This window comes from Neopsephotus bourkii, unplaced genomic scaffold (assembly GCF_033783945.1).
Source record: "Neopsephotus bourkii isolate Nb327-2 ecotype Australia unplaced genomic scaffold, CSIRO-AGI_Nbou_v1 NB_1376, whole genome shotgun sequence".
In the NCBI taxonomy this organism is placed as follows: domain Eukaryota; kingdom Metazoa; phylum Chordata; class Aves; order Psittaciformes; family Psittacidae; genus Neopsephotus; species Neopsephotus bourkii.
Genome location: NW_026901855.1, coordinates 3,910,755 through 3,924,973, shown reverse-complemented (window position 1 = coordinate 3,924,973; position 14,219 = coordinate 3,910,755). Strand labels below are relative to the sequence as shown.

The 14,219-nt window shown below is 41.3% G+C and overlaps 1 protein-coding gene across 26 annotated transcripts in view; it reads right to left on the bottom strand.

The window, feature by feature from the left end:
• Positions 1-14,219, bottom strand: part of NRXN3 (neurexin 3) — a 1,029,877-nt gene that overhangs the window by 908,671 nt on the left and 106,987 nt on the right. The gene's annotated exons all lie outside the window — the stretch shown is intronic.

The window sequence follows — 14,219 nt, the reverse complement described above, 5'->3', positions numbered from 1 at the left end:
TATTTAGTCACTAAGCTTTATCCCCAGCTTTTCACCCCTTTGTGTTCAGCTTAGCTGGAATTAAATGACCATGTCACAGCACAAGATGGGCTAGATAGCACCAAGAATATTCATTTCATGAGAACACAAAGCCAAAGAAACAATAAGAAAACCTGAGGCAAGATTTATCACAAGGTTCGTCCTTGTCTAGGTTTTGCACTTAATTTTCTTCATTCCTTTTATTTTAAGTATACATGGAATGTTGCTCTGAACTGTTCTGGTAAAGCACTGCCTGCTACAGAGGCTGCAATCACAAATTCTCTGGGTACTATCATTTGTCACCATGATTGTAATTCACAGCAATACATAAACTTTTTCAAAATGCTGTGAACATAACTTCAGGGGGTTAATAAAGCTGCTTTCCAGTCCTCCACCTCCTTCCCTTGATAATATATTCAAATTGTAACTGCTTGTAATGTGCACTCTATATCACATGACTACTTCTCATACATGTACTCCCTGGGGACAATCTGTCACCCCTGTCTACCAGTAAAGTCCTTGTTCTTGCCTGATGATGGTAACCAGGGTACCACTAACACATGGGGGTTTGTTCCAAACCTTAACTGTCACCCTCAAACCCCAGTTGACTCTACACTGCATTTATCATTTGGAATTTCTCTTATCCTCAAACCCAACTTAGTCTAGTGCATACAAATCAGCTCTTTGGCAGGCACTTCCAGCAGACCCATGTATGTTTCCTATGGAAAATAGCACAGTTGCCACATTTTCCTCCCCAGGAAAACTCAGAAGCTAAGTTTCCTCTCATTTAAACAGCAGCTCCATCAGCTTTACTTTGTATTGCACAGATGTAAATGATGGCAGACTGCTTCCCTGGCCTTGGAGCACAAACAGCAATGTTGAAGGAGGTAGTAGTGTTCTTCCTGATCAGTAGGAAAAAGCACTACACAAAACTACTTCATAGAAGTTGTAAGGCCCCTAAAATTGAAAGGATTACATCACAGAAGCAGACAAAGCTGGGTAAGCTTCCCTGACCCATGCTCCTATGTAGTACATTTCAACACTTACTTGTAGCACATGTTTTTATTGTTGTCGTTACTTTTATAGCAACTGAATATGGTAGGTTGGTTCCTGAGATATATACTACTGTATGTGCTCTGAAGACTTTCCAAAACCATTTCAAATGAGATAGAGACTAATATTAAGAAGAGGCTGTGTCCTGGGGTGAGGTAAATCCAAGCCTGACAGACACATGGCAGAAGTCTGTGTGCACTGTAAAGACACAGTTAACAAAATGGTGGCTCCTTTTGGACATGGCCTCTTTTGCCTCTACTTCTGAGTCCCACACCTATCTCTGCAGATGCTCTGTGATCTGACCTGGATGTCACAACAGTATTCTGATATACCTTAATTGCAACACTTCATGACTTTCTAGTGCTGGCTCTTCCTTAGGAAAAGGATAACAAGGAATGATAACAAGTGCTGTAAGTTAAAACCAACAAGGTGCTTCGAAACTCTTTGGTATTCTCAAGTTTTGAAGCACCAAGGTGCTTCACCAAGAAAACAATTTGCTAACTATTCTTCTTAGATACACATCTTCATAGCTGTGCACAGCAGTTTTTTGGAAGCAAATTGATACTCAGAGCATCCCAGAGTGCATGTGTTAGTTTCACCTTATTGGCAAAACAGCAAGAAACCAAGGGGGTGGTTGTGAGACATGTCCACCGCTATAGAAAACTTAGTTCTGAAGCACATTTACCTTCAAATCTATTTGACTTCAGCACATACGTTTTCAGGTGTCCTGAGGCACAAACACATCAAGTGCTTGGGATGCATGCTGGGACAGACAAATTGTACCTCCTTCATTTTCTGAATCTCTTAATGACCTGCCTTCCTCCTCTTCCAACCCCTATTTGTTTGCAGCTTTACAGTTCTTAGTTCAAGGATTGTCTCTTACTGAGCAGACGGATAGTACCTAGATTAATACGTAAGCACTGCTGAAACACACATCATCACAATTTCCCTATCTCAATATTGTACCACATCCCCCCCGCCTCCAGTGACCTCTCACTGAAGTGGCACAATTGAGTACACTAGTGCTATTTTGTTCTAAGAAATAATAAACTGGCTTTTTCCCCAGATACTCTCATTCCTCTGCACATGTAGTGAACCAGCAGAGGTCCAAGTTACAAGGAAGATGTGGTGGGTCTCAGCCTAAGCACTGTTATTACTTTTAGCTCATGGCTGATTAATTTAATGCATGTGAAAGGAAGAGATAAGCATTTAATTGTTACTAGAAGTGGTGACGCTGATCAAGGCTGAATTAGTAGAATCTGTGGCCTAATTTCATCGTTATTGTAATGTACGAAAAACTCAGGTCTGTGCTTGTGCCAAAATGAGGCAGACTGCTCTTCAGACTCTTCCACAATGGATTTTACCTTCTTCTCCCTCTCAAATTCAACATTACTTCAAATGGAGTTGCCCAGCCTATCAGCACATAATTACTTCTATGCTACTATAAGATACTCTGCCCTTCCTATTTTGTGTTCAGACCCTGCTTTTCATGCAAGACCAAATTTCAGGTTCCACATTAATTTGGTCCTGACAGTGGCAGGACTGACAGCAGCTCCTCCAAGTGCCCCAGAATATGTGCACACACAAAGCTAATGCTAGATACTGTATGCATTATCCTGTAGATGTATGCCTTTTCTTAGGGAAGTCTTCAGGATAATCTAGTTATAAAGCCTTGGAACAACCAAGACAAGGTGTAGGGTTTGACACTCAGGTACTATACATGAAATGAACCTAGACCTCCACTCCTCAAGAGAGATTTTGTTCTGCAGTATAGCTGTAATAGTGGGGGACATGCCCAACATCAGGGTAGAATCAATTCCTTTTCCCCCAGGAAAAAAAATAAAATAAAGTACCAGCCCTTCCCCTTCTTTGCTTGGGAGATCCTGCTCTGCATGAAGCATCTTACAAAATAAACCCTAACTTTTTCGAGATAAAACAAAGGAAAGGAAGTGGACGAGAGAGAAGAATATTGTCTTTGTTTCCTTTCCCTACCTCCCTCTTCCACAAGAGAAAGCCTGTTTGGAAAGCATTTGTTTGCAGGGTGTTCCTTCAGTAGGAGACCAAACATCTCAAACTCAAACTCTTTCTGACACCAGTGGAGGCCTGGGTGCTTAGCACCTCTTAGGATGAGGCCCTAGGTATGAGAGAGTCTGAGTTACTATCTAGCAAGAAAGATAGTAACTGAAATTAGATCCCTCCCCTGCTTTACCCCCATCACTTAAAACAAATCTTTTATCTTCCTAGACAGCATCAAGAGTACCACAGTCCACGGGCCGCTTTTCCAACATTCCCAAGCAGGACTTCTTCAAAACAAGATTGCTTCCCCTTTGTGATTTACATTACCAAAGAGCCTCTTATTAGCCTGATATTTTGTCTCTGACACTGTGAGAAATATCGTTGCCATAAACCCTGCTGCACTTAGTTAAGTGGAAGTACTTGGCAAAAGCTAATAAAATGAGGAATGACAGCAACTGCCAGTGAATACTTAAGCGCTACGTAAGCCAGCTGCCCACACATGCACACACACACACATTTCTTCTTCATGTAGTACCTACAGCAGCAGAAAGGGTATTGTAAGGACACTACTATTTTCACTTTGTGCCACAGCAGTAGTGTACTGGCAGGGAGATGGATGAGGTGCATTCACAGATCCTTAACTCCCACAGTTCACATTTCTTTTTAGAAACTTTGTTTAGTATCTAGCTTACTTGTTAAATGGTTCTGCTTTTTCCTGGATTCTTGCCAAAGAGAGCAAGAAGAGGAGATGGTGTCTATGATTTTATCAACACAACAAAACTTTCTGTCCTCTCTTTCATAGCACTTCTACTATGAAGAAAAGTTTTGAGTGATAAAATACAACAGCTAAAGGGTGATGAAAGGAAATAGGAAAATGAAAAACTTAAGGCTTCTCCAAGCACAGGGGCTGGTCAGAGAAAAGCTCTTGTGCCAGCAGCTCCAAGACTGGAGGAACAGAAGGAGGGGAATGTCTAAGCTCTATCAGCAGAGGAAACAGAAAGATACAGGTCTCACTAATTCAGCTGGGACATCTTCAAGAGTTTGAAAGATGAGATAAATTTTGAACCTCAGGAATTTACTGCAGCAATAACACTACCTTAAAGGGCTATTATTCAAGGTGCTGAGAAAAACTGCTCACTCTCACTGACTTCTACTGCTAGTCCCCAGGATCTAAACTTTAAAGAATTCTGAAAATGCAATAGTCAATTCTAGAGGTTACTCATCTTAAATCACCAGAGCTGCACAAATCTAAAAGCCACCATTTAGATTCAAGGAGAGAACGTTTTTGTATGGAGAGTGTCCAGGTCTACTCTTCCATTACTCACAGGGTCTCCCCTGCGGTACTCAAAAAAGGGTACTTTCAGGCATACAACTATGTAAAACATCCCTGCGTCCAAGTTATTTCCCCAGTTTCTATGCTTGCAACATTTTGGCAGTAAACTTAATTTGCTAAAAACAGGAAAGGTGTTTATTATTACAACTAGAAATTTGTTCCATTTTTGGAAACTGAAGAGCAGTCAAACAACAAACTCCTATAACTACTTTTACTCTCTTACAACACTTCTGTTATCTGATGAGCTGTGTGGCAGCACTTACCCCCATGGGAAGCCTCTTTTGTTTTCAAATCAAGTCCCTCTTCCCTGGATAGTAATTCAGCAGCAATTCCTTACAACTCTGACCCCTCCTCCTTATTCCCTTCCCCCAGAAAAATCCCACTGATGATCAGTCTCATTAAGCATCTTACTACACTAACACCTCCACTATATTTGGCCTTAACATATTTATGCTACTCCAGGCTTCACACCTTGATCTGCCTATGTACAGATAGCTCTGCAGCAATGTCTGTCACCACAGTATCTATTCCCATATTTACACAGCTCATCTATAGCTGCTCATTCTTAATGATAAGCACTTAGCTGCTCATTTTTACAGATTTCAGAGGAAAGAACTGATGTTTCTCCAAGATGGAACTTGCTGTATTTAATAGACTTACACTTGCCTTCTTAGGGTAGGCCTATTATATACAGGCAAGTATTTTTTAGGTGTTAGATACCTAAAAAACAAGTAGAAACAGTCAGCCATGGAGGGCCTGAGCCTTTACGAAGTCATTACAGAGAAGGAGGCAAGACCTTACAATGAAGACACCTCTCCCTTCCCTTCACAGTAGTACTAAAACCTACCACTTCATTTTGCTGTCAGAAGGAAAGAGTAATCAGTCTTTGCTAGTCAAGGTAACTATATTCATAGCAATGGCCTGTATGAGAAAGTGTAAATATCCCATTTTCAATTCCTTGATCTAGCCAGAACCTTCCATACAAGTCCACTGCCAGAAAAGAATCAGACATTATTACACTGATGATAGCGGTAAATGCAAGAATGTTGAGCCAGGTAATTTCTCTATTGGCTTACAACCATAAACCTAAGTTTAAGGTTCGTCAGTAGCTGTGGCCTTCCACTTTGTGACCTTCTCACCTTCCCTGCACTACCTGTTAGCTTCTCCATTTATCTGTCAATAGGATTCTTCTTTGGTGTTAATTAGTCTGAGTCCCCTGAACTCCAAGAAAGTTGTCTTGATGTACTCCACCACAAAGCATGGCCTCTGTGATTATGCAGTGTGATCCCAGTCAGCTTCTGTCCCAAGGCCTGAGATTTATATGTTGTCCAGTCTCCTTTTGGCTTGGCATTATCTACTCTGTCAGTGATCTGACTCATGCCCTTTAAGATGCAATGGCCACAAGGTGGGACTGAAAGGCTGTGATGAAGAGGGGCAGAAGAAGGGGATAGGTGCTCCCTTTATTTTGTCACCACATTTACCCAAGCCTGCAAGGGAAATGTTACCAGGAAGCTGTTAAAGGGCAACTTTTTCTGGAGTCACCAATACATCTCCATGTGACATTTACTCTGCTAGGAATGACTTATCCCTTCAGAAGGAAAGGCCTGAGTCACAGCCCAGCAATAACAAGTAAATCACCTTCTGGAGGAAGATAATGGCTCTGCCCACCACAGGGCTTTTTCAAACCTATCAGACCAAATTCTACCTCATTCTTGATGAATAGTTAAATCTCAGGTTAGAGTAATATGGCATTAATATCCAAAAATAAAGAAGACTATATGGGGTTTATTCCCTCCTATCCTACTAGTTTCCTAAGGCACCCTCTTCATTCTCCTCCCCTTGGAAGACAAGACACTAATCACTCCCTAACCCACACAGTAGTTATGGGAACACAAATCACTAGTGGCAAAGAAATCTGACTCACAGATGGGGAGTGCCAGTGAGAGAGTAAGGAGAACTGGCCTCTCACTTTTCTACTATTCCAAATAAAACATAATAGAAGAGCCAGGATCAGGAGAAAGGAGTCATCTGTACTGAGAAACTTCCTAGCATAAAATTCTTCCCAGCACTAAAGAGCCTAACAGAAAAGAAAAAAAAACAAAACAAAAAAAAAACCAACCAGAACATAAAGGCAATGGTGTTAATAAATAACATTTACCACTAGAATGCTCTTTAACACCTTTCCCTGTGTCTTATCAGGTCACAGCAACTTACGCTCTGCCCCAAACCGCCTGCTGTTCACTGTAAGATTATTCTCCAGCAGTGCATTCTCATCATTTAGTCTAATCCACTTTGAAGTGATTTGAGCTCCAGTTTCTGCACATGTTTAACTTTGATCACTTACAAGTGGAATCCTCCAGAAATACACAACATCTATGCAAGTACAATGAAAAGACACAGAGGAAACACAGGGTCACAGTTAAGCATGTACTGGCAAAGCTCTACAACGTGACCCAGACACAATTACTGGAGGAAAGGATAGAGAGATTTATACCTATTTACATTACTTTTTCTTCTAACCACGAGTAATTTCCCCTATTCTGAAACACTGTCATTTCCCATGAGATTTGCTTAAATAAATGATGGTAAATGAACCTTCAGCTGCAGATACTTCAGCCTGGAAAATGACGACACAGAGATGATGTCAGACAGGGTTAAAAGCAGAAGGGAAGTCCAGCAGCTGTACCTCCACAGAGGAGCTCAGGTGACCAGAAAGTTTCTGGCATTATTCAGTGCTGCAGGAGCAAGAGTCACACAAGTTCAGCAGAGCCTGCATTCAAATATTCTCACCTGCAGGGATGGCACTCAGGAGATGACATGCCTGCATGCACACACTGTACTCACGCCAAGTCTTCTTCATATTGTTACAGGATTCTGATAGGATCAGAACTTAAAGGTAGATCAGTTAAGGTTTGTGCATGCAGTGAACAGGACCACAAGTGCTTTATACTCAGAACTAAGTCAAATATATTTTTAAGGTTGAAGAAAATGAAAAGCAAGGACATAGGGCAGACTAGAACAAAAGAGGTTTCAGTTACCTGCCTTGCCTTTGCTGGGGTACTTTTTCCCTTGACTTTCAACCTGAAGTTTCATACTATTCTGGGTTTTAGCACAGTGTGCACAAGCATTAGCAAGGTCCCTGGGAAAAAGTGCTCTTCCACGACCTCTACAATCTGTCTTTTTTCTTACTTCTGCCAGTATTTTCCCACAGCTATGTAGTGCTGTAAATCCTCTGTCTACTGAAGTCTTCCTCTGCTTGTCCCACTGCACACTCCAGAAGGTCTTCTCCCTCCGCTACATGATTCAGGCCTCACAATGAAAGTCCCTCATTCTGAAAGACCATTTCTGTGCTCATCCCCTGAAGGAAAGAACAATGTGGCATCGTAAGGAGTAAAACAAAATCCCACATGCCACACAATCAGCAAAAGTTCTCCTTAAGGAAAAGCTACTGGATTTGGCTGTGTTCTGCGTGTCATATGGATAATACTTTCTTCCAATAACAGCTGCAGACTAACAGTACTGACCTGTAAAAAGCCATTCTTTCTCAGAAGTGGCCCAAGGACTGTTAAAAGGTCGAGAATTAGATAAATGCACACCTTACACTTAGTCAAAATGCATATCCTGCAGCCAGTCAGATCAAGTGTTCTTTGCCTACTCTGTAAGATCAGTCCCTCTGCAAAAAAACCCCTTCTACTGCAGGGGAGCACTGCCTTGAGAAAGGACAAAAAAGAACTGATAGAAGACACTATGTCTCAGCACGTGATACTATGCTGTCACTCTCTGTTAAAGCATAGATAGATCACTTAGGTGACATGAAACTTGCATTTGGTAAGAATGAGAAGGTCAAATGGGAAGCATAACCAAATCCAAAAGAAGCCAGAAAAGAATATGCAAATGGCTCATTTACTTATCAGCAAGTGGAGCCACCATATCCTGATCATATCCCCCTGCTCGATACTTGCTTTGGTATATAACTGGGGAGCTTTTATGGTCTTTTGTAGACAATAAGAAAAATTATGGGACTTCAAATCAACAAGAATAAATACTATTACCGTTTCTCAGTGCTGAAACACTCTTATTCCCCTCTTTAAGAGTTAAAATCGGACAGTATTTCTTCTGGGACATGCCTCTAGTGATTTCTACTGGGACAATCAGCTCCTTGAAGGACAATACAGGAAATCCTTGCTCTTTCCTGATGAATATTTGTTCCAGCATCACTAAAGGGTTCAGAGGGTACACAAAGGCAACTATGACTGATACCTCTGCAGCAGAAATATGCATTCCCATTACTAATGTTGGATGGCATGAGCCACAGAGTTTATTTTGATATATGAATTCACTCAGTCAAAAAGGTGCTGTTAAGGTCTTCATTCCCTTCTAAGCTGAAAGGCTGCAAGGATTAGTATTTTTTTTTATACAGGCTCCACCACTACTACAGAGTTGTTCAAGAAGCTGTTCAACCTGAGCAGATGCTGGCACAATTGGAGGACTCAGAACAAGCCCACTGCTCATAGTACCCTTTTTCCATTACTGTTCATGTGAACGTTTGAGGGCTTCCTTGTACTGATCTGACAAACTTTTCTCTCTTTGCCTTCTATCCCAAGCCCTTGGACGCTCTACAAATCCAGTGTCCAGACTGTTTGCTCCATTGCACAGAAATGCCATCATGCTGAGAGTCGTTTGGCAACACCTGCCAGTGATGACTGTGTTTTATAACAGCCCATTAGTACAAGGTTCTTAATGAAAATGAAAGCCAGTAATGAAGCCAAAAGGCAGCAGCAGCCTCTAGTCTGCAGAGGGTAATTAAGCTAGAAGAGATGGGGAGACTGAAGAACAAAACACATGGATAAAGAAAAAAGAGACCTGGTAGTGCATTAGCACTAATGTAGTTATGGCAAACCATCCAGTTGCCTTTATGGAAACATTTTGTTTGTATTTGGTGGACTATTTTTATATTGCTAGCTGATACAACAACAGATTATTGCTCCCTCACATATGCAGACGTCAACTACAGCAACACACACAGGATTTCAATGTGGAACAGATAAAGATCCTCTGGAAAATGACAGATAGCCATATAACATGGTACATTTCAGCTTTCAAGAAAGGAAAGCAGTTATCCTCCTCTCAGTCATCATATCTACTAGTTGCGGAAGAGAGACTGACTCCCAAGAACAGGAACTTCGTTTGGTTTATTTTCAATACAATTGTCAAAACTCAGTGGCTCCCATCTTTTCGCTTAGTAAAGTAATCTGTAAGCTAATGTTATAGTTCTCATTGTTAAGATGTTCCCTCTTGATACCGGATTTAAAACAACTTTCAATGACTGAGTGGCACCTCTCCCAGGTAATTCCTCTGAGACAACAGCAGGATAATTTCCCCTGTGCATTTATACTCCATATGTGCTTGGAGATGGCTTTCATTTCACATCTTGACACTTCCTTAGCATGAAGTGTAGCTATACACACTAGGTCTTTCGCTATTCCTTCATAATCAAGCCATGCATGATCTTAATCATCAAGCCCTTTCAAAATTCTTACAAACTGTTTGACATATTTAAGGCCTGTAACAGTTTAGTCTAGGTAAAGCTTATCAGATCTCTTTACAGATGAATTATCCACCTACTGCTTTATGAAGGATGTCATGGTACTCATACAACATTAATGCTGTTTTCTATCCACACTGATGATTGCAATACTTCCCATTTTAGTCAAGTCTACACATTTCATTAATATGTCATTTCTTCCCCTCTTTGTGATCACTGAGAAAAGCACTAGACAGAAATAACAGTAACTTCCAATTTGTCTAGCCTTCCCAGTTCATGAAAATGCTGTTATATTTTGTATTGCTAATTTATTTTAGAAAACTCTTCATGTTAAAGCCAAATTTTAATTGTTTTCTTGAAGTAAGATTATATAGGGTCTTTTGTCAAATAATACATTGAAGTCTAGATATATCACAACCATTGTTTTCCTTTCATCCATCAGTTTTGTAACTCAGTCCAAAAGTAATCAAATGTATTCTATGAGTTTTGTTTATTAAATGCTGCTGATTATTGTTCATGGTTCTATTACTCTGTATAGTTACAGATTCATTACTCTTAATACTGCTTCCATTATTTTATTAGAGGCTAATAAGGCTTTTAAAAAACAGTTTGAAAGTTAATTCATGGAAGTGTTTAAGGACCAGAATTCAGCTTTATGCAGAATCTAACTGTTGAAAAGCTGCCATAGCTTTTTATTCTCCTAAGAATAATATACAAGAGCAGGAGATACAAAAGCAGACAAGTACTAGGGGTTATGTAATGATGGTTATATTATTGATAATATAGTCAAGACATACATAAAATGCACCACAACTATTAGAAAAATATAGACAGGTTTGACAGCCTCACACAACAAAAGCCTGATGATCCTACTGTCTGTGGGTTTGGCTAATTTTTACATTAATCATTATCATCCTATACAGCACAAAGATATCTTGTAGACTTCAGGGTTTCACACACTAGAAATTATAATAGGAAAGGTGTACTTAAAACTTTTTCTTTGAAGTAATGACATCAAGGTGGGGGAAAAGGGTTAGAAAGGGTGGAAAATGAACCCCCAAAGCCTTGTGACAGTACGAGAGGAACTGGCACTTTCGTCCCCTGAGCAGCCCACCATGCCAACACTTGGCAGCAAGGTGTATTACAAATGGATAAAAAAGGAGACTCCAACTGCCCCTGACCTGTTGCCCCTGTGCCAACTGCCCCATTTTGAAAATGCATATGAACATTTCTAAACATTTCCAGCAGTGGCAGCAGTAATAATACCAGCAAAGAGCTCTGTGGGTTGGCAGGACAGCTTGCTCCCTGCTTTGGGTCAGACACTGTACCCTGGGAAGACTAGAGGCCTACAATCAAACCTCTTTATGAGTGGATTGAATAACCGGTTCTATTTACAGCTGTTTATGAGGCATCCAGAAGCTGGCAGGTGAACACCTGAACCTAGGCAATCAGTGGCCTGTAACTAGAGCCTTGCCATGTAATAAATACACAGCTCAGTAAAAGCCAGATAATCTTGTAATAAGAGACTCCTGAATCAGTTTTGTTCTTCCAGTGTTCCCCTTTTCTTAAAGCACACCATTAACAAAGTGAAATCTCCATGTACAATGAAAGTTAATGTTCCGATTCCTTGGCAAGCCAGAGTCTCAAATGCAGACTTTTTAATTAATATTATTCACCTGTGAAAGACTAAGAAAATGCTACAGAAGCAAATTCTACATTGTCTAAGAATAATATCATTGCTTAGGCCCACATCTAAGCATGGCTTTGATGGGACTTGCTGTACCTAGTGTGTTCAACTGAAAGTGCACTCAGTCCAGAAGCTCTGTGTCAACAGGAATCTGAGCTCCTGGGCTCTGTTCCTGGCACTAGTAGTTCACCCCTTCTCTGTGGAAAATCAGATAATCTCTGTCCTTCATCTGTTAGGTGGGAAATACTTAGCACTCTGTAACTACACAGTACCACCTGTTCACAGCTCTACCAGTGTATCTTGTTTCTAGCTCTACTGTGCCACCAACCTCTACTTGCTGAAGGTCCAGACCGATGCGCACTCTGAGTCCCTGCAGTGGGGTGGCATCAGTGCCCTAGATCAGGGTGCCAGAGGGCCGCAGCGCTGTATTATCAGGCATGACAAGCCAAAGCAAGTCAAAATCAAGGTTTGTGTGGTTGACCTGTGGGGCAAGACTAAACAGCTGTACTACAGCTCCAAATCTAGTCACTTAGGCAGGATAACATAAAAGGACACATAAAAATGAGTTTGGCATAGGTATTTGAGATCAAAAAACACTGAGGGTTATTTCAATAAAAATACACTTGGAACAAAATAGAATTTTGAATCACAGCTATCCATCAAAACAAACAAGGTAAAACAAACTGACATATTATGATTAAAATCAGAATAAAAAATACAACAGAAATAATGATTGAAAGAGAACAGAGGCTTGGGAAATTATTATGGAATTGTACTATCGAGATATTGGAATTCTCATGGAAAGTATAATTTTTAACTTCTGCCAGATCATATTCTACATAGCCAAAGCTTTGGGAACTTTCTGCTCCTGTCCCCAAGGTGCCTCATCAGCCAAACACACTCCAATCAAAGCCAACAAATCTGCATTATAAAAGATTACTGTTAATTAAATTATGTGAAGGGGTAAGGAACAAGTATCAGGGAGCTTGAAAAAGCATGCAGGAATGTGCATGCAGTAACTCCATCCAAATTCTTTGTGTGGACTCAACAGGGAACAATCTCCCTATTTCCACTTACACCTCATTTTACTGACGCCTGACTTTTAACTGACACCAACTCAGAATGAGTAAAGTCAGGATTTGCCTGATACTTATCACAAAAGCAATGACAACAAATATTAACTGGCCCTTTCTTGGTTCCTGTAACATAGAGGGTAATGGTGATACAGCCATAGTCACTGTTGTGCTCATATTCCTTCAGGACAGAGCTGAAAGGCTTGAGTGAATGAGGACAGCACATACAGCTGGAAAACACAAAGTACGAACAGTAGCAAGGGCAGGGCAAGAAAAGTTTCTGCCCTGGTCACTTCTCTGAGACGGATGTCAAACCAGGGCAAAATATTTTAGGGGTGCCAGCCACTGCAGCCAGCAGTGACTTCCAGAAGCTGGATGCTGTGCAATACAGAGAGGGCAGCAGGTCCAGAGGCAAGACACAGCCACGAGGTGAGAAGCCAGCACTTAAAAGGTAATTTGCCTGTCTCTGCTTCAGCTAACCTGAGTAGAAATAGAGAACATCCTTCCAGTCTGTTCCTTTGACCAGTAGGAGCTGCAAATAATTAGTCTTGGGAACAGAAATTTTGGTAGGGCCTGTAGAGACAGGACACAGGGTAATGGTTTTAGATATAAGATTAAATGTAAGGAAGAAATTTTTTTACAATGAGGGCAGTGAAACACTGGACTGACCAGAAAGCTGGTAGATGCCCCATCCCCGGAAACATTCAAGGCCAGGTTGGATGGGTGTCTGAGCAACCTGATCTAGTCCCTGCCCATTGCAAGGGGATTGGACTAGATGACCTTTAAAAGGTCCTTTCCAACCCAGACTTTTCTATGAGTCTATGAAAACCAAACTTTCCTCAGGCAGTTTATGATAAAAAACCGCCCTCAAGCTCAACTTCATTTGAAAGTGAGGCTGCTATATCTTCCTGAGAAACACCCAAGTCCCTCCAGAAAAACTGAGGTTAGCATGAACCCTTGTGCTCTGCTATTTCGATCACACATAGACTCAGGTGGGCACCTGATAGAGCTATTGACCCATTCCCATCACTCCTCTCCTGCTTCCCAGAATTAATTACTTTCTCAACATCAAAGGGTCTTCAGGAAGTGCTGCACTGCACCCCAATGGTGCCAGAATCAGAAGAGGTGATGAAGAGGGCTCTCTGCACAGGACTGCAACCCAAAGTCCAGGCTCCCACCAGCAGTGACATCTGCCAGGCCCTGTATAAGCACAAGCCAGTCTTCAGGTGAGTTTGTAGATGAGGTACGGCAGGGCCCAGCCTGCAAGCTGTGTTACCCCTTCCAGAGTCTGGGATACATAGTCTGCCAGTCCCATGGGGCAGTTCCTTTTCTCATCTCAACAGGGGGCTAAGCCCCCTGTTTCTATCAGCATAGTGTCTGCCCTCCTCATTACAAAAAGATAATGGAAGGACGGAAATATCCCACCACTAACGTAACCACATCTGACATCATGCAGGTGGATGTGTGACCACAGCACGGGGCATGAGAAGAATA